At 55.2% G+C, this 18,587-nt stretch overlaps 1 protein-coding gene and 1 long non-coding RNA gene across 3 annotated transcripts in view; both read right to left on the bottom strand.

Annotated features, from left to right (window-relative positions):
- The window catches only part of LOC308181526 (M1-specific T cell receptor alpha chain-like), a 401,071-nt gene that overhangs the window by 173,144 nt on the left and 209,340 nt on the right, over nucleotides 1-18,587 (bottom strand). The window lies entirely within an intron of this gene.
- On the bottom strand, nucleotides 11,833-14,021 carry LOC308181588. The gene is made up of 2 exons (XR_013941511.1): nucleotides 13,126-14,021; nucleotides 11,833-12,677 (listed from the first exon to the last, which is right to left on the bottom strand). It is a non-coding gene; the product is annotated as an uncharacterized lncRNA (long non-coding RNA).

Consider the following 18,587-nt stretch of genomic DNA (forward strand, 5'->3'; position numbering starts at 1 on the left):
GCCCCCGCCACACACGCCCGGCCCCGCCCGCCACGGTTCCTGCCCGGCCGCAGCCCCGGCTCCTCTCCCCGTGGCTCTCAGGGCGCAGTAATACACCGCCGCGTCCCGAAGCCGGGGCTGGGCGAGCCACAGGGCGCTGGACCGGCGGTCTGTGGCCACAACGAGCCACCCCGCCAGGTCCGTTAGTGCTTTGGAGCCAGTAAAAGCCCACACGAGGAATGCGGGTCCTCGGCCCGGGAGCTGACGGTACCACTGGATGTACTCGCCGGTTTGGATGTTGGGGTGTGAGCAGGTGATGTTGATGCCGGTGCCCTCGGTGGTCATTGCCCATGGCTCCTGCTGCACCTGGGCTCTGCCTGTAGCCACTGCCAAGAAGAAAAGGAGGAGAAAACTCAGAAAATGGCTTTTTTTTGCACTGAAAGTATCACGCAAGGGGAGAGGAGAGAAGAAAACGGTTGACAGCTGATGGGAGCATTTTCTCAGAAGAAAGCACACAAAGACATTTCTCCGGGAATGGTTATTTGGGGACCAGGTCGGAGCAGGGCTGTTTGGAAGGAGGGTCCGAGCCGAGCCAGGAGGAGAAGGGAAGCAGGCAGGAACGAGTGGGGGTGTGCCGAAAGGAGAGGAGGAAGGCAGGGAGCAAGGCAAGGTGCGAGGGAACGGCCGGCTGAGCTCGCTGGAGGCAGACGGGACGGCTGCAGAGGGAGGACAGAGGGGAGCGAGGTCCGTGAGAAGCCGGCGGGCCAGCAGCGAGGGCAGCCCCGGCCCCCCGCAGCCCCCGTCCCGGCCCCGCCGCCGGCAGCCCCGCGCACCCAGGAGCACCGCGGCCAGCCCCGCCAGCCCTGCGGCCCGGCCCTGCCGCATCCCGCCGCTCCGCCGCCCGCGCCGCGCTGCCCCCGCCAGCCCCGGCTCTGCTCCGCCCGCGGCGCCTCCTCCCCGCCGCCGCCGCCCGGCGCCGCCAGCTCCGCCCCGGGGCCGCTCGGGGGCTGGCCCGGGCTGCGAGTGCTGGGCGCCTGGGGGCGGGCAGGGCTTGGGCTGCTGCCAGCGGGGCTCTGCCCGTCCTGCAGCCCAGCCCGGGATAGGAGAGGCAGTGGGAGAGGGAGCGAGAGGGAGAGGGCGTGGAGAAATCAGCTGCCCGTCTGCAGCGTCCCCAGCAGGAGGGGCAGGCGGAGGGCAGCGGGCCGGGCTAGACTGGGCCTGGTAGCACTGTGCTGCCAAGCGCTGGTCCCCTGGCTGTGGCCGGCACTGCTGGCAGCTCGAATGGTATGGAAACTGAGCACATATCCGGGAGACACACAGACAGGATCATGCACACTCCATTTGGGGAAGACACAGCCGGGTTGGTACCCCCATTAGCTGCTTTTGGAGACCCCAAACGCTCCTGCCACATTTGCCTGGTGGCTGAGACCCACCTTTCCCTGCTCCAGGAGCTGCAGGGGACCCCCTGGCTCCAGCAGCTGACAGGCCAGGGGTAGCCTCACCCCCAGTCTGACTCCAGCACCTGGTGCCAAATCCACTCCTGCTGCTCCACCAGCAGCTGGCACTTTCTCCTTGCAGCACACATGCACATGGGACAGAGCGAGATTACGCAGAGGTAAGGAAAGATTCCAGAAGAGGACAGGACAGACGGCGGTGCTCAGGCGCAGGGCCCGACCAGACAAGTGCATGGAGCAGCGCCTTTTACACCCTGCTCTGTCTGCCCTCGTGTGCTCCTCCCGGCTCCCCTTGCCCTGCATGTCCCCTCATGGGGTTGTATAGGTCTGTCCTGCACCCATCCCAGCCTGTGTCCTGGCCCACAGCTGGAGGAGGTGCAAGGCCCAGGCTGATCTTCCTGGCAGTGGCACCTGTGGCTTCTTGATAGGTGTAAGGAATGGTCCAGCTATTCGTGCCACTAAGGGATTTGAAGGGTTAACATTGAGGCATGAGTTTAGGTGACAAGAGAACAAAGGGATTTCTTTAGAGAAAAACTGCTGACTCTGCACGGACCTGCAGTAACTTCTGACACCCGGCCAAGAGACCATGAGATAAGGAGGAAGAATACGAGCCTCCCACCCGAGCGGCCCCCGAGAGACTACCAGAGACTGATAAGCAGGCACTTTGGATTCAGGAAACCAATTTTAATAACCCTGCCTCTTTTAAAAGTAGTAATAAATATGTATTAGCCTAGGAGTATAAAAATTAGCCGTCTTACGTACCGGGTGTGCGTCCTGGTGGAGCAGAGACTCCCGGCGCACCCAGCACTGTTTGCTTGCCTCTATTCGTTTAATAAATTGTAAACTTTGATTGTTATCCTATTTGGGACTCAGTCATTTATAACAATAGGCCAACAACTGGTGTGAATGGTGAAGTTTCTCTCTTGTCTTTGCCACTGTGTTTGTTTTCTTTGGTCTCGGTCTCTGTATGCTTCTTGATTGCCTCCTCTTTTCTTAGCATGCCAATTGACAAGGTCCCGAATGTGATAACCTCAGTGGCATAAACACAGCCACAGCCTTGTGTACCCGCCCAAGTGGTGTGACTGCCCACATTTGGTCTCCTCACTGCCTCCCTCATCATCTGTCGGTCATGTTTGTGTCCGTGCATGTTCTTCTTTCCAGCTTCCTGCTGTTCTTTCTCTCTGCCCCTCTCCCTAGTGCTGAAGGGCTGATTCTAGGGAAGGAAAGAAGGAGCAGGAAGCTGAAAGGTAAGAAAGAAAATAAGGGCTGCTGTGGAAGCAGTGATGGCTGCTGCCCCATCTCCATTGCCGATGAGAGTAGAGAAAACAACATGTTCCTGAAAGCATAGACAAGCAACACAGCAAAGAAAACAAACAACCCCCCTCAGTTTCTCAGTTTTCCCATGGCTTCTTTCACTTTCTGGGTCCTCAGGCTGTACATTGTTGCATGGAGCAGGGGCATCACAGCCCTGGAGAAGATGGACGCCACTTTATTGAGGGAGATATTTGCAGTGGGGTGAGTATAGAGGAGGGAACGTGGCCCCAGGCACGAAAAAGTGAGAGTGAGCTGACAGTGTCTTGTGTGTCCTCTCATGTCTACGTTGAGAGGCAGACCAGGAGCACCCTGCAGGAGCTCAGGGAGGACAGGAAAACTGGTGGTGCTGTTGTAGTCAAGGAGCACAGCAGTCCAGAAGCTCTCAGCAGAGGCCAGCTGCATGACATATAGCAAGTCCCAGAAGAAACTGTGACTGTATAGGGCTAGCACAGGGCCAACGAACTGGGAGTGCCACTTGTGCCAAGGAGGGGAGCGTGGCCTCAGCCCACAGGCCTCCCACCAGATAGGCCCAGACGTTCCCCCCCCATGGCACTGGAGTACTGCAGTGGGTGGCAGATGGCCACAGATTGGTCCTAGGCCATGAGTGTGAAGAGGAGGTTCCAGTTTAAGGATCCAAACTAGTGTGGACCTGTCCTTGTTGGGGACTAAAATTGGCAGTAGCACAGGGTGGATTTCCTAGGGTCAGGAGAAGGGGGTCTGCAGACACAGAAGGTTGCATATCAGTGCGTGTGATGTGGGCACTTCTGGGCCAGGATTGTTCTGTGGTTGTTCAGTTGCTCTCAGGTTCCTTCTTGCCCTGGCTGCTCTCTGGAGCTCATGGACAGAGCAGTGGAGAATGCTCTGAGGTGGCCAGCATATTTTCTTGTGAGGGGGTCACACAAACATACACCTCCTCTTGCACACCTGTGTGGAATCATGCAAAAATCTGCACCCACAGACACTTGCACAAATCCAGCACACAGGCTGTGGTGGTTTCACACCAATAGTCAACTAAACAGCACCACACGGCTCTTTCACTTCCCCTCCTCAATGGAAGCTGTGGGGAGAAAATATGATTTAATCAAATGGGTTTACGAGTTGAGATAGGGATAATTTCATTAAAGGAGAATCACTGAGCCTAGGTGCAGTCTCGACGCTGCTCCACACTCCGTACTGTTCCTCTTAGAATCATCAAACCAGGTTGCCCCAGTGTGATGAACATTTAAGGTTGGAGGCCTTGGGAACTTTTATGTTGTGCAGCTACACTCCACCCTGGAAGCTTCTTCAATGCTGTACCTTTTCTTTAAAATGTGAATATCAGTTTAATTTCCAAGTTACCTCAGGCAATTACTCCACACCTGCCTATAGCTGATGTTAATTGAGGAGATCGAGACCAACACTTTAAAAAGACATTGTCCACATAGCATCTCATTGTCTTTGAAAACCATAGAATAACAGAACAATACGATATCTTGAGTTAGAACTGACCCACAAGGATAAATGAGCGTCTCTGTTCTAGCTCCACACTGGACTACTTACAAATTACAGCATAGGTCTGAGAGTGTTGTCCTAATGCTTGTTGAACCTCAGCAGGTTTGGTGCCATGACCACTTCCTGGGCCTTTCCTGAGGCTGCACCAGTACCTGGCACCACCACACGGAGATGACACTACAGGCCCTGGGATCAGCTGGACACATGCCTAAGGTCAGGTGAATTATGTGCACACGTGTGCACTAGCACATACCAAGAGTGCATGCACATTGCACAAACGGATCCATGGACACACGCAAGCATGCATGTGCATGCATGCGCACACAGTTCCATAGATGCCCTGACAAATGCAGGTGCAAAGACTGTGTGCACAGAAACATGAGGCCACACATCTGCACATGCAGACATCAGGTACACGTGTGCACTCAGTGCCTCTGGTGGGCTCACAAGGGCTCTGCCCTACAAACGACTACCCTGTCAGGGCAAGGGAAGAGGCCAAGGGCATCTGATAGAAGAGATGCTGGGGACCTTTCTGGCAGGGCAGAGCTGTGGTGCTCTGAGCAGGACAAGGCTCCAAAGGAGAGGACAGCGCAGTGTGGGGATGTGCAGAGACTACCCATAGAGAGGAGTCCAAGGAGGTCAGCCCATTTCTCCAGAGGGCAGCTTTAGGAGGAAGAGACGAGAAACCCCACAGTGTAGCCCAACAGCCTGGAAACCTGGAAACCAGGACAGCATCACTGGTTCCAGCCTGTGCTGAAACCATCATATGCTTGAGCTGAGTACTGTGCAACCACTGACTCAGTCCTGGCCCAGAAATCTTGGGGCCTCTCCATCCCAGGGCTCAGAAGAAGCCTCCAAGTGGAAATGGGTGTGGCATAAGCCAGGAAATGAAAAGCCAGCATAGAAGAGAAAGCAGCCCCACAGCCCATGTCAGTAGCTGGGAGCTTTTCCTTTCATCATGAGCACGCTAGAAAATTATCACTTCCGTGGAGGCTTCCTCTGGGCCTGGGGCAGTGCAGGACCACCAGAAAAGGTAGCCCAACTCCTCTAACCCCTCATCTTCTTCTGTATGGGAACCCAGTGTGTCTGAAACCCTTTCTGTATGTCTTTTTCTAGTAATGACAATACCAGTTGCACTGGGTCTTGGCGATGGCGGTCATGAGAGAGGGATGAGGAAAGGTGTGACTCAGAGACTGTGTAGGACCTGGCTGAGTTGGATTTTCATCTCAGAGAGAGCCAGGAGCCTTATTTGTCCCAATCACTCTTTTTGGATCTTGTATGTATGAAGACATTTTGCTCCTCACATTTCCCTGTGCTCCTCTTCCTCCCTACTCTCTCTCCCAGGTTCACCTGCAGCCCCAAGACATGTCCTGCTATGAACAATGCATGCTGTGCTGGCCCTTTGGCCTGGCCCCGCTGGTCAGCAGCTGCTACGAGCCCTGCATCAGGCATTGCCCGAACTCCACTGTCATCATCCAGCCCTCTCCTGTGATCATTGCTCTGCCAGATCCCATCCTCAGCTCTTCCCCACAGAACACCACTGTGGTATCCTCCATGTCTGCTGCTGATTACAGCATCCTCAGCTGTGAGGTTTAAAGACATTTAGATTTAGAGCTAAGTGATATGGTTTAGTGGAGGACTTGTTAGTGTTAGGTCAGAGGTTGGACTAGGTGATCTTGGAGGTCTCTTCCAACCTAGATGATTCTGTGATTCTGTGAGGTGCAGACTTCTGGTACCTCCTGGTGCTGCCTGCACTGACAGCCTCTTCTAGAAGTCACCTAATTTACCTCCTGAGAGTCATTAAAGTTTTCTGCATCCCACCCTCTTCCTCCACGTGAAACTTTTCTTGGTGGTCTCAAGTTGCCAGGGAAGAAAGGCATTGCCTTGGCTGGCGGGGGAATGGTGAGCACAGGAGGGGGCCTTTCATCATTTGCAGAGGAATTTGACGTTGGGACAAAGGGCAGTGGGGACCCTTCAGGCACTGTCCCTTGGAGCTGAGGAAGACCTCTGCAGCCCCTCCAGAGCCAGTCGTGACCAGGCCCTGTCTTCTGGCATCGCTGCCCTAATGCACCCCTTTGGCCTAACAGTATGTCCTGCAGATGGGGAGCCTGGCAACCGCTGTCCTTGGACGAGGAGCCTGGTGCTGCTGGAAGCTCTGAGAGGTCAGCATCTCCCAAGCTTGCACAGAAGGGACTTTCTTCTGCTCTGGCTACATCGTGCTGGTGAAAGAGGCTCCATCAGAAGAGGGCCCAAAGGATTCAGGAGTGGATTGTTGTGAGAAACAGCTTTTGGAACGGCCCTGAGCATTCTTCTCAGGATCACAGGCTGCACTGCCAGCACGCACGTAGTCCAACCCTGTGTTCAGAGAGGGTCTCATCAGATCATGTTGCTCGGGATTTCTCAGCCTGTCTCCCTGTACATAAAGCTAACACCATTCTTTTGAACTCTCTAGCTGTGGGGAGAGCAGCTGCGTCCTGGCCTGTAGAGGCAAGGAGGGGTGACTGCCACCATGCACTTACACTCTGAATCCTGCTCTATGGAATAAAAGAAAAGAACCAAACTAGAGTGGACCCATCCTTGTTGGGCACTAAAACTGGCAGTAGCACAGGGTGAACTTCCTAGGGCCAGGAGAAGGGGGGGCTGCTGACACAGAAGGTTGCATATCAGTGTGTGTGTTGTGGGCACTTCTGGGCCAGGATTGTTCTGTGGTTGTTCAGTTGCTCTCAGGTTCCTTCTTGCCCTGCCTACTCTCTGGAGCTCATGGACAGAGCAGTGGAGAATGCCCTGAGGTGACCAGCACATTTTCTTGTGAGGCGGGCCACACCGATCACACAAGCACGCACCTGCTCTTGCACACCTGTGTCCACACATCATGCCAAAATCTGCACCCACAGACACTTGCACAAATCCAGCACACAGGCGGTGGTGGTTTCACACCAATGGTCAACTAAACAGCACCACATGGCTCTTTCACTTCCCCTCCTCAGTGGAAGCTGTGGGGAGAAAATATAAGCCCTAAAGGGCTTACGACTTCAGATAGGGATAATTACATTAAATTAAGATAGGGAGTTGAGGAGTGAGGAAGGGCTGCTTCTGGGAGGTCTGTCACATGAGGTGTCTTGTGGGATATGATGTCGGGGCATCATATGGTCTCAAAAGATTCAGAAGTGGAACAGTGTAAGAAACAGCCTTTGCAACAGCCCCAGGCATTCTTCTCCTCACCCTCCCATCAGTCTGCACAATGTGGGAGCATGGTCTGCACACAAGAGCAAGAGTGGCAAGGAAGGTGGCCTATACTCCCTCCTCATCCCAAAGAGTTCCCTGCACAGCCCAGGAGCTGCACAGCCTTGCAGGGTAGAGGTGACTTGCAGACTGAGGGTGAAATCAGCCTGGCCACGCCACACGCAAGGCCCCTCACTGCCCTGGCACACCCCCAGCTCCCATCACACAGGGCCATCCAAGGACAGCATCCGATGCCCAACCCCACCCTAGCTGCTCTGCAGGGCCTGCCTTTCCCCCGCCATGAAGCAGTTCTCGGTCAGTCCAGCCCCTTCCTGGCACGGCCAACCTCTGTGGTGGTGGACACAGTCATAGGGATATGTCTAACGTACAAGAAACCATGTCCGATCTCCTGTGTTCCTCCCTGCCTAGGGATTTCCACTTTGCTGGGTGGCTTGGGAGATCCAGTTCTTGTTGAAGCTGTGTGCTAACAACATTATGTTCTGTAGGAATGCCCACCCAGGGACGGTCCATCCTACCAGACCTATGGGGAAAGTCAGAGGACAAAGAAGCTTTTTGCATGGGACTGCCATGCTCAGGTGAGTCTCTGACCTCTTGCTTCCAGCCCTCGGTGCAGAGCAGAGCGCATGGATCAGAATGGGCCATGAGCTTTTTGCAAAGCAAATGGCAAAAGCTGCTTTGTCCATGGGTGCACAGGGAGAACAGTTTGAGGGCAGGGGCTCTTTCACCACCTTCTCCTTCCTTTCAAGCCACTGACACCAGTCCCACTGGGAAAGAGGATCTGGCTGGCAGATCTTGGAGTGCACAGGGGAAGCAGCGCTGCCAGGGGAGAGCTGAGGGCCCCATCCCAGAGCTCCGCCTTGCACAGACACATCCCCTCCCCATCCGGGGTTGTTGCTCAGCCAGGGCAGCTCCCTGCACCAAGGTGTCACTCACAGCACAGAGGTACAAGGCGCTGTCAGAGAGCTCAACTTCCTTCAGCCGCAGAACACTGTATTTCCCATCAGTGTTCAGCTCCGTGGTGAAACGGCCGCTCTGCTTGGTACCTGCTGTGGTGTGATATGTGACCAGCTGAGGGGCTTGTCCCTTCTTCTGCTGGTACCAGAACAAGGCGTACAAGCTGGGGATTTGATATGTGCAAGTGGTCTGGAATGTGTTTCTCTGTTCCACGGTGACTTGTCCCTCTTGCTGGGTGACGGAGGTCTGCCCCATGGCATCTGAAAGAAACCAAATGTCAGCAACTGATCACAGAAACCTAGAGGAGAAGCAAGCTTCTGGATGGGAAGGCTCCCTGTGCCTTAGACTGCAGCAGGATCCCCATCAATATTGGTATCTCTTGGCAGGAGGTCTATGACCAGAGGTTAGCATGGATCCCAGAGCAAGGTAATGTTCATTACCTCTCACAGGAACACCCGCAGGGTAGAGCTGTCTTTAGTTCCTTCTCTCCTACTGCCCAGAGTCTCCTGGGAGCAGGTTGTAGTGCTTGGTCCTCCTGGGCTGGGACCAGGACACCCCCAGAAGGGTGAAGGACCTCAGGATTGCCTGCAAACGTTTCATCCTGTTCCCATTCCCTGTCTGCTCAGATGTGGCTCTGAGATCAAGGAATGGCAGGAAAAGGAAGCCCTGGCAGTGCTGACAGGCAGGAGGCAAAGGGGAAACAGGGCGTTGGGCAGGACCTGTGCCAGCCAGGAGAGAGCCTTGGGGGACACCCTAGTGGGATGAGGTCCTTCCATCTTGTTGCATCCACTTTCAAGCATCCTGTGTGTTTGGCTTCCAAAGTAACAAAACCCAACCAACCAACAAACAAACAAAACCAAGCAAAACCAAACAAAAAAAACCCCACACCTTACTTTCCAGCAGTAAGAGCATCTTCATAAAAGAGGTGCAAAACAGTCATGATCTGATACTAGCCATCATTTTCCCAGTAATTCAAGAGCAGCTCCCTGCAGAGAGCTGTTGATGGGGGTGATGGTCTCCTGAGAAGAAGGAGAATCATGCCGCCAGCCACCGGCAATACTTACCCAGTGGTTGCCTCAGGAAGGCAGCGAGGATGAGATAAACAAGGCGCATTCTGAGACCAATCCTCCTGCATGTGTGAGGGAACCTCAGAAGAGCACACGTCCCCACCAAGCGCCCCAGGAGAGCAAAGCTGCAGGAAATGACTTGGCAAGGGGAACAAAGAATGAAAGGGGGAGGAGAAAATGCTTGTTCCTGGAGTGCTTGAAATACCTGGCTGGGGTCCTTCTCCACCAGTGACAGTACTGCTTCTGCAGCCAACATCTGCACAGCTGGGGAACATGGTGGCTCTTTGGTCCCTGTGGTAGGAAGGGTCTGTTCCTGCACTGATCCTTCAGTGGTGTCCTTCCCACTGCAGTGAGAAACGTGTGCTCTTCTGCACACTCCTGATGGCCCATTTAGAGTCTTCAGGGCTTTTGCCCCACTGGGGTTTTACATCACCTCCTGGGGTCCTCATTTCTCTGGGAATGGTTCTTTTTCTTCTGGGAACAACTTGCACCCTGTTCCTGACCCCTCTCCTCTTTCCTTCCTCCACAACCTGGGAACATTGCCTTTTAAGCAAGTCCCCAGAAATTGGTGAGGAACCCTGTGGTGCAGCAACCCAGCAGTCTGGCTGTGTCCTGATGGGGTGGGATGAGGTATGGTATAGTCACTGTATCAGTCAAGGTTCCAAAAGGTGTCATTAAAGCGAGTGTCCAGCACTGACATTTCTTGTATTGCCAGGACGTTATCTCAGCGCCAAAGGTAGAATCATAGAATATCCTAAGTTTGAAGGGACCCATAAGGATCATCGAGTCCAACTCTTGGCACCACACAGGTCTACCCAAGATCGTACGACTAAGAGCATAGTCCAACCACTTCTTAAACTCCGACAGGCTTGATGCCGTGCGTACATCCCTGCAGAGCCTGTTCCAGTGTGTGACCACCCTCTCAGTGAAAAACCACTTCCTGATATCCAAACTGAACTTTCCCGCAACTTGACTCCATTCCCTTGGGTCCTATTGCTGGTTACCAGAGAGAATAGATTAGCACCTGTCACTCTACTCCCCCTCATAAGGAAGCTGTAGACCACGATGAATTCTCAGCCTCCTCTTTTCCAGGTTGAACAGGCCAGGTGACCTCAGCCGCTCCTCAAATGTCTTTCCCTCTAGGACCTTCACCATCTTTGTAGTCCTTCTCTGGACACTCTCCAATAGTTTCATGTCTTTTTTGTACTTTGGTGCCCAAAACTGCACACAGTACTCGAGGTGAGGTCACACCAGCGCAGAGTACAGTGGGACAATCACTTCCCTCGACCAGCTAGCAAGGCTGTGCTTGAAGTAATGTGCTGGATTTGGGCTTGGGACAAATCCTGTACAACAAGATCTTAAAATGCGACCACTAGAGAAAACTGATTCATTCTATGATTCTACGATCTTTCCTCTACCACCTGGGAACACCACCAAGGTGATCCGCTCTGAAGCAGAATGCGTCCTGCAGTGGAGCAGGGGGATCATGGCCTGCAGGGGTTTTCCTACACCAAGGCAGCTGCCAGGAGCTGGAAGTACTCAGGATGGCTGCTGACGAGGCTTGGGTGGAGCCAGGAGCAACCCCACTCTGTTGTACAAAGGCAGCCCCTGGGGAGTGTGAGGGACCAGGAGTGTGGCAAACAGAGTGGGTAAACAAGGCATGGGACAAAAGACCTCCTGGGGTTCTCATTTCTCTAGGGATGGCTCTTTTTATTCTGGGTACAACTAGCACCCTGTTTCTAACCCCTCTCCTGTTTCCTTCCTCTACCACCTGGGAACATTGCCTTTTAATCAAGTCTGCAGAAATAAGTGAGGAACCCTGTGGTGCAGCATCCCAGAAGTCTGGCTGTGTCCTGATGGGCTGGGATGAGGTATGGTGGTCACTGTATCATACCCCTATCCCTGCCCCTGCCTCACCTGCCCAGCCCCACCCACCCCAGGGCACCGCTTTGACCCCCCCAGCTCTGCAGGCCGTTGGCTGCCTTTGCTGCAAGGGCGCGCTGCTGGCTCGTGTGTGGCTGGGTGCCTCCTGCACCCAAAACCCTTTCCTGAGGCTCTGCTTCCTCGGCAGCCAGCCCCCACCCCGCATTACTCTGGGGGTGCTTCCTGCCCAAAAGGAAAATCCTTTTCTTTGCTTCTTCGCAACAATCTGAGGCTCTGGTCAGCCCCTTTCTCCAGCCTGTCCGCATTCTCTGAAGCCCCCTTGTGACCTACTCTGTCACCACCTGTGTGCCCCAGTTGGGGACCACGCACAAACTGGCCAAGGGTGCCCTCCTTCCGACTGCTCCTGGCCTTAATGAAAGCATTCAGCAGGACTGGATGTCTCTGGCATTGCCAGCTGCTACTCAGGCAGAAGGTGCCCTCCATGCCAAAGCTGCTGGTCAGGGCCCCTGGGAAGGGCTCCCAGGAACTACAAACATGGTGCAAATGGGAAGGGAAGGAAGCTTTGCATCTCTGTGGCAAATTTCAACACCTGTCGATTTGCAGGCCTCTCTCTGTAAGCTGTTAGCAACTTGAAAGGAGCATTGGGAGCAGGATTGTGGGGAGGTCTCTGGTGCCACACACACAGCTCATGCAGTCAGGTGTGCCCCTGCACTCCCTCCTCCACATCGCTGGGTGTGCCGTCCTGCCCCCTCACACCCAGCTGGGTCCGACCCACACCGGACCGCCAGCGTCCTACCCAGAAGAACCGAAGGGGCTCAGTGGGGGCGGGTCAGGGCCGGGCTGGCGGGGGAACCCCCGGGGCTGCAGGGCGAGGTGGTCCCGGCGGGCGGAGCGGCAGCGCCCCCTGGGGGCTGTGCCCCTGCCTCGCCCCCGCCACACACGCCCGGCCCCGCCCGCCACGGTTCCTGCCCGGCCGCAGCCCCGGCTCCTCTCCCCGTGGCTCTCAGGGCGCAGTAATACACCGCCGCGTCCCGAAGCCGGGGCTGGGCGAGCCACAGGGCGCTGGACCGGCGGTCTGCTGCCACCGAAAGCCGCCCTGCCGGGTCCGTCACATCTTTGGACCCACTATAAGCCCACACGAGGAGTGCGGGTCCTCCGACCGGGAACTGACGGTACCAATAGATGGTATCATATGACTGGATGTTGGGGTGTGAGCAGGTGATGTTGATGCCGGTGCCATCCCTGGTCTCTGCCCACGGCTCCTGCTGCACCTGGGCTCTGCCTGTAGCCACTGCCAAGAAGAAAAGGAGGAGAAAACTCAGGAAAGGGCTTTTCTGCTACTGAAAATGTCATGAGTGGGGGAGTGGGGGAGAAGAAAACGGTTGACAGCTGATGGGAGCATTTTCTCAGAAGAAAGCACACAAAGGCATTTCTCCGGGAATGGTTATTTGGGGACCAGGTCGGAGCAGGGCTGTTTGGAAGGAGGGTCCGAGCCGAGCCAGGAGGAGAAGGGAAGCAGGCAGGAACGAGTGGGGGTGTGCCGAAAGGAGAGGAGGAAGGCAGGGAGCAAGGCAAGGTGGGAGGGAACGGCCGGCTGAGCTCGCTGGAGGCAGACGGGACGGCTGCAGAGGGAGGACAGAGGGGAGCGAGGTCCGTGAGAAGCCGGCGGGCCAGCAGCGAGGGCAGCCCCGGCCCCCCGCAGCCCCCGTCCCGGCCCCGCCGCCGGCAGCCCCGCGCACCCAGGAGCACCGCGGCCAGCCCCGCCAGCCCTGCGGCCCGGCCCTGCCGCATCCCGCCGCTCCGCCGCCCGCGCCGCGCTGCCCCCGCCAGCCCCGGCTCTGCTCCGCCCGCGGCGCCTCCTCCCCGCCGCCGCCGCCCGGCGCCGCCAGCTCCGCCCCGGGGCCGCTCGGGGGCTGGCCCGGGCTGCGAGTGCTGGGCGCCTGGGGGCGGGCAGGGCTTGGGCTGCTGCCAGCGGGGCTCTGCCCGTCCTGCAGCCCAGCCCGGGACGCGGAGGCGAGTGCGGGGAAAGGCTGAGGCAGCTCCTTCGGCACGGGGGAGGAGAGGGCGTGGAGAAATCAGCTGCCCGTCTGCAGCGTCCCCAGCAAGAGGGGCAGGTGGAGGGCAGCGCGCCGGGCTAGACTGGGCCTGGTAGTGTGGTGATGAGAAGCACTGGTTCCTCAGCTGTGGCCGGCACTGCCGGCAGCTCGAATGGTATCGAAGCTGAGCACATATCCGGGAGACACACAGACAAGGTCATGCACACCCCATTTGAGGACTGGACACCCAGGAAGGTACCCCCAGTAGCTGCTTTTGGAGACCCAAAAGACTCCTGCCACATTTGCCTGGAGTCTGAGACCCGCTTCACCTGCTCCAGGCGCTTCACAGGGACACCCTGGCTCCAGAAGCTGACAGCACAGACCAGGGGCGACCTCGCCCCCAGTCTGACTCCAGCACCTGGTGCCAAATCCTCTCCTGCTGCTCCACCAGCAGCTGGCACTTTCTCCTTGCAGCACATATGCACATGGGACAGTGAGATTATGCAGAGGTAAGGAAAGATTCCAGAAGAGGACAGGACAGATGGCGGTGCTGAGGCGCAGGGCCCGACCAGACAAGTGCATGGAGCAGCCCCTTTCACACCCTGCTCTCTTTGCCCTTGTGTGCTCCTCCCAGCTTCACATGCCCTGCATGGCATGTCCCCTCATGGGGTTGTATAGGTCTGTCCTGCACCCATCCCAGCCTATGTCCTGGCCCACAGCTGTAGGAGGTGCAAGGCCCAGGCTGATCTTCCTGGCAGTGGCACCTGTGGCTTCTTGATAGGCCAACAACTGGTGTGAATGGTGAGGTTTGTCTCTTGTCATTGCCTCTGTGTTTGTCTTCTCTGGTCTTGGTCTCTGCTTGTTGATTGCCTCCTCTTTTCTTAGCATGCCAATTGACAAGGTCCCCAATGTGATAACCTCAGTGGCATAAACACAGCCACAGCCCTGTGTACCCCCCCCAAGTGGTGTGACTGCCCACATTTGGTCTCCTCACTGCCTCCCTCATCATCTGTCAGTCAGGCTTGTGTCCCTGTGTGTTCTTCTTTCCAGCTTCCTGCTGTTCTTTCTCTCTGCCTCTCTCCCTAGTGCTGAAGGGCTGATTCTAGGGAAGGAAAGAAGGAGCGGGAAGGTGAAAGGTAAGAAAGAAAGGTCCTCTCTGCAGATAAGGCATCTAAAAGCATAATAGGCATCCTGACCAAGACATGGCGAATGTCAGTGAAGGGGAGGTTGCCAAAGACAAACTGTATGGAAGGATGCAAGGGCTGGCTGGGCACCAGCACCACGAGCGTATTCCCAGTCTGGATCAAGAGGTCAATGACTGAGTCCAGGATGAAGAGCAGCATCTTCCAGCTCTCAGACAAACCCAGCAGCAACAAAAGAAACCACTCTGTAGACCTTCCCCCGCCCCTAGGGGAAGACAGCCGCAGCAGGAGGAAGGAGGAGATGGAGTTGCTGCTCAGGATTCATTGTCCTCCACCCCTCGATATCTTCTGGACAGACAACACAGCAGGGCCTCAGCAAGCCAGAATGTTCCTGCAGAGACAGTAGAAAGTACGATCCCAACCCTGGGCTTCACGTGAGCAGACTTTCCTCTCTTCACTGTGTGTGCACGCCTATGTGTGTGTGTGTGTGTGTGTGCCTGACTGTACTTCAGTATGCATCCAGGAGTGCCTGTGTGTGGACCGATGAGTTCATGCATCTTTTTACATGAGCAGCAGTGTGCGTGAGTGCTGTTCCCTCCATCAGCTTTTGATGTCATGAGCGATATCAGTATGAGAACAAGGGGCACACTGGGAATTAACAGAAACAGTGATCTGACGACATCCCACCAAGGCTGAGATGTGGTGATTATGCAGGTTGCCCCAAGACTCCTGAGCAGTCCTAGCCAGTGGTCATCTGAGAAACCCTCCAGAGGATCACAGGCTGCACCACCAGCACGCACGTAGTCCAACCCTGTGTTCAGAGCGGGTCTCATCAGATCAGGTTGCTCAGGATCAAGTCCAGGCAAAGTTTGAACTCTTCCAAGGATGGAGCTCCCCTAGCATCTCTTTGGCAATCTGCTCCAGGCGTTGACCACCTTCAGGGTAATTATTTCTTCCATGCATCTAATCAGAATTACCCATTTCTGAATTTGCTAAAATCTGTGTAGAGAACATTCACAGCCCTCACATTTCCGCAGTGCCAGCCACCTTGTATAGGAGACAATGAAGCTGGGCAGGCATGATTGGCCCTCTGTACAATCAGTTTGGCTGCTCCTAATCTCCTTGCTGTTTCCAGCACTCACGTAGTCCAACCGTGTATTCAGAGCGGGTCTCATCAGATCAGGTTGCTCAGGATTTCTCAGCCTGTCTCCCTGTACATAAAGCTAACGCCATTCTTTTGAACGCTCTAGCTGTGGGGAGAGCAGCTGCGTCCTGGCCTGTAGAGGCAAGGAGGGGTGACTGCCACCATGCACTTACACTCTGAATCCCGCTCTATGGAATAAAAGAACCAAACTAGAGTGGACCCATCCTTGTTGGGGACTAAAATTGGAAGTAGCACAGGAGAATGGGGGGCTGCAGACACAGAAGGTTGCATATCAGTGTGTGTGCTGTGGGCATTTCTGGGCCAGGATTGTTCTGTGGTTGTTCAGTTGCTCTCAGGTTCCTTCTTGCCCTGCCTACTCTCTGGAGCTCATGGACAGAGCAGTGGAGAATGCCCTGAGGGGACCAGCACATTTTCTTGTGAGGCGGGCGACACTGATCACACAAGCACGCACCTGCTCTTGCACACCTGTGTCCACACATCATGCCAAAATCTGCACCCACAGACACTTGCACAAATCCAGCACACAGGCGGTGGTGGTTTCACACCAATGGTCAACTAAACAGCACCACATGGCTCTTTCACTTCCTCTCCTCAATGGAAGCTGTGGGGAGAAAATATAAGCCCTAAAGGGCTTACGACTTCAGATAGGGATAATTACATTAAATTAAGATAGGGAGTTGAGGAGTGAGGAAGGGCTGCTTCTGGGAGGTCTGTCATGTGAGGTGTCTTGTGGGATATGATGTCAGGGCATCATATGGTCTCAAAAGATTCAGAAGTGGAACAGTGTAAGAAACAGCCTTTGCAACAGCCCCAGGCAGTCTTCTCCTCATCCTCCCATCAGTCTGCACAATGTGGGAGCATGGTCTGCACAAAAGAGCAAGAGTGGCAAGGAAGGTGGCCTATACTCCCTCCTCATCCCAAAGAGTTCCCTGCACAGCCCAGGAGCTGCACAGCCTTGCAGGGTAGAGGTGACTTGCAGACTGAGGGTGAAATCAGCCTGGCCACGCCACACGCAAGGCCCCTCACTGCCCTGGCACACCCCCAGCTCCCATCACACAGGGCCATCCAAGGACAGCATCCGATGCCCAACCCCACCCTGGCTGCTCTGCAGGGCCTGCCTTTCCCCCGCCATGAAGCAGTTCTCGGTCAGTCCAGCTCTCTTCCTGGCATGGCCAACCTCTGTGGTGGTGGACACAGTCATAGGGATATGTCTAACGCACAAGAAACCATGTCCGATCTCCTGTGTTCCTCCCTGCCTAGGGATTTCCACTTCTCTGAGCGGCTTGGGAGATCCAGTTCTTGTTGAAGCTGTGTGCTAACAACATTATGTACTGTAGGAATGCCCACCCAGGGACAGTCCATCCTACCAGACCTATGGGGAAAGTCAGAGGACAAAGAAGCTTTTTGCATGGGACTGCCATGCTCAGGTGAGTCTCTGACCTCTTGCTTCCAGCCCTCGGTGCAGAGCAGAGCGCGTAGATCAGAATGGGCCATGAGCTTTTTGCAAAGCAAATGGCAAAAGCTGCTTTGTCCATGGGTGCACAGGGAGAACAGTTTGAGGGCAGGGGCTCTTTCACCACCTTCTCCTTCCTTTCAAGCCACTGACACCAGTCCCACTGGGAAAGAGGATCTGGCTGGCAGATCTTGGAGTGCACAGGGGAAGCAGCGCTGCCAGGGGAGAGCTGAGGGCCCCATCCCAGAGCTCCGCCTTGTACAGACACATCCCCTCCCCATCCGGGGTTGTTGCTCAGCCAGGGCAGCTCCCTGCACCAAGGTGTCAAGCACAGCGCAGAGGTACAAGGCACTGTCAGAGAGCTCAACTTCCTTCAGCTGCAGAACACTGGATTTCCCATCAGTGTTCAGCTCTGTGGTGAAACGGCCGTTCTGCTTGGTGCCTGCTGTGTTGTGATATGTGACCAGCTGAGGGGCTTGTCCCTTCTTCTGCTGGTACCAGATCAAGGCATAAATATAGGAGCTCTGGTACGTGCAAGTGGTCTGGAACGTTTTTTTCTGTTCCACGGTGACTTGTCCTTCTTGCTGGGAGATGGAGGTCTGCCCCATGACATCTGAAAGAAACCAAATATCAGCAGCTGATCACAGAAACCTAGGGGAGTAGCAAGCTTCTGGATAGGAAGGCTCCCTGTGCCTTCGATTACAGCAAGAATCCCATGGATGCTGGCGTCTTTGGGCAGGAGGTCTATGACCAGAGGTTAGCATGGATCCCAGAGCAAGGTAATATTCATTACCTCCCACAGGTAAGGCCATTACCATACCCTCACGGTAGAGCTGTCTTTAGTTCCTTCTCTCCTACTGCCCAGAGTGTCAGAAGAGAGAGGCAGAGTGGCATGGATGGTTGGCAATAGGAAAGGAAGGGAAGAAGTTCTGAGATGATCAGGAGAGGAGGTGTTTCTTGTGTCTCATCTTTCTTTCCAGCAGTAAGAGCATCTTCAGAAAAGAGGTGCAAAACAGTCATGATCTGATACTAGCCATCATTTTCCCAGTAATTCAAGAGCAGCTCCCTGCAGAGAGCTGTTGATAGGGGTGATGGTCTCCTGAGGAGAAGGAGAATCATGCCGCCAGCCACCGGCAATACTTACCCAGTGGTTGCCTCAGGAAGGCAGCGAGGATGAGATAAACAAGGCGCATTCTGAGACCAATCCTCCTGCATGTGTGAGGGAACCTCAGAAGAGCACACGTCCCCACCAAGCGCCCCAGGAGAGCAGAGCTGCAGGAAATGACTCGGCAAGGGGAACAAAGAATGAAAGGGGGAGGAGAAAATGCTTGTTCCTGGAGTGTTTGAAATACCTGGCTGGGGTCCTCCTCCACCAGTGACAGTATTGCTTCTGCAGCCAACATCT

Source organism: Anser brachyrhynchus (genome assembly GCF_964034855.1).
Source record: "Anser brachyrhynchus genome assembly, chromosome: 22".
Taxonomy (NCBI): Eukaryota; Metazoa; Chordata; class Aves; order Anseriformes; family Anatidae; genus Anser; species Anser brachyrhynchus.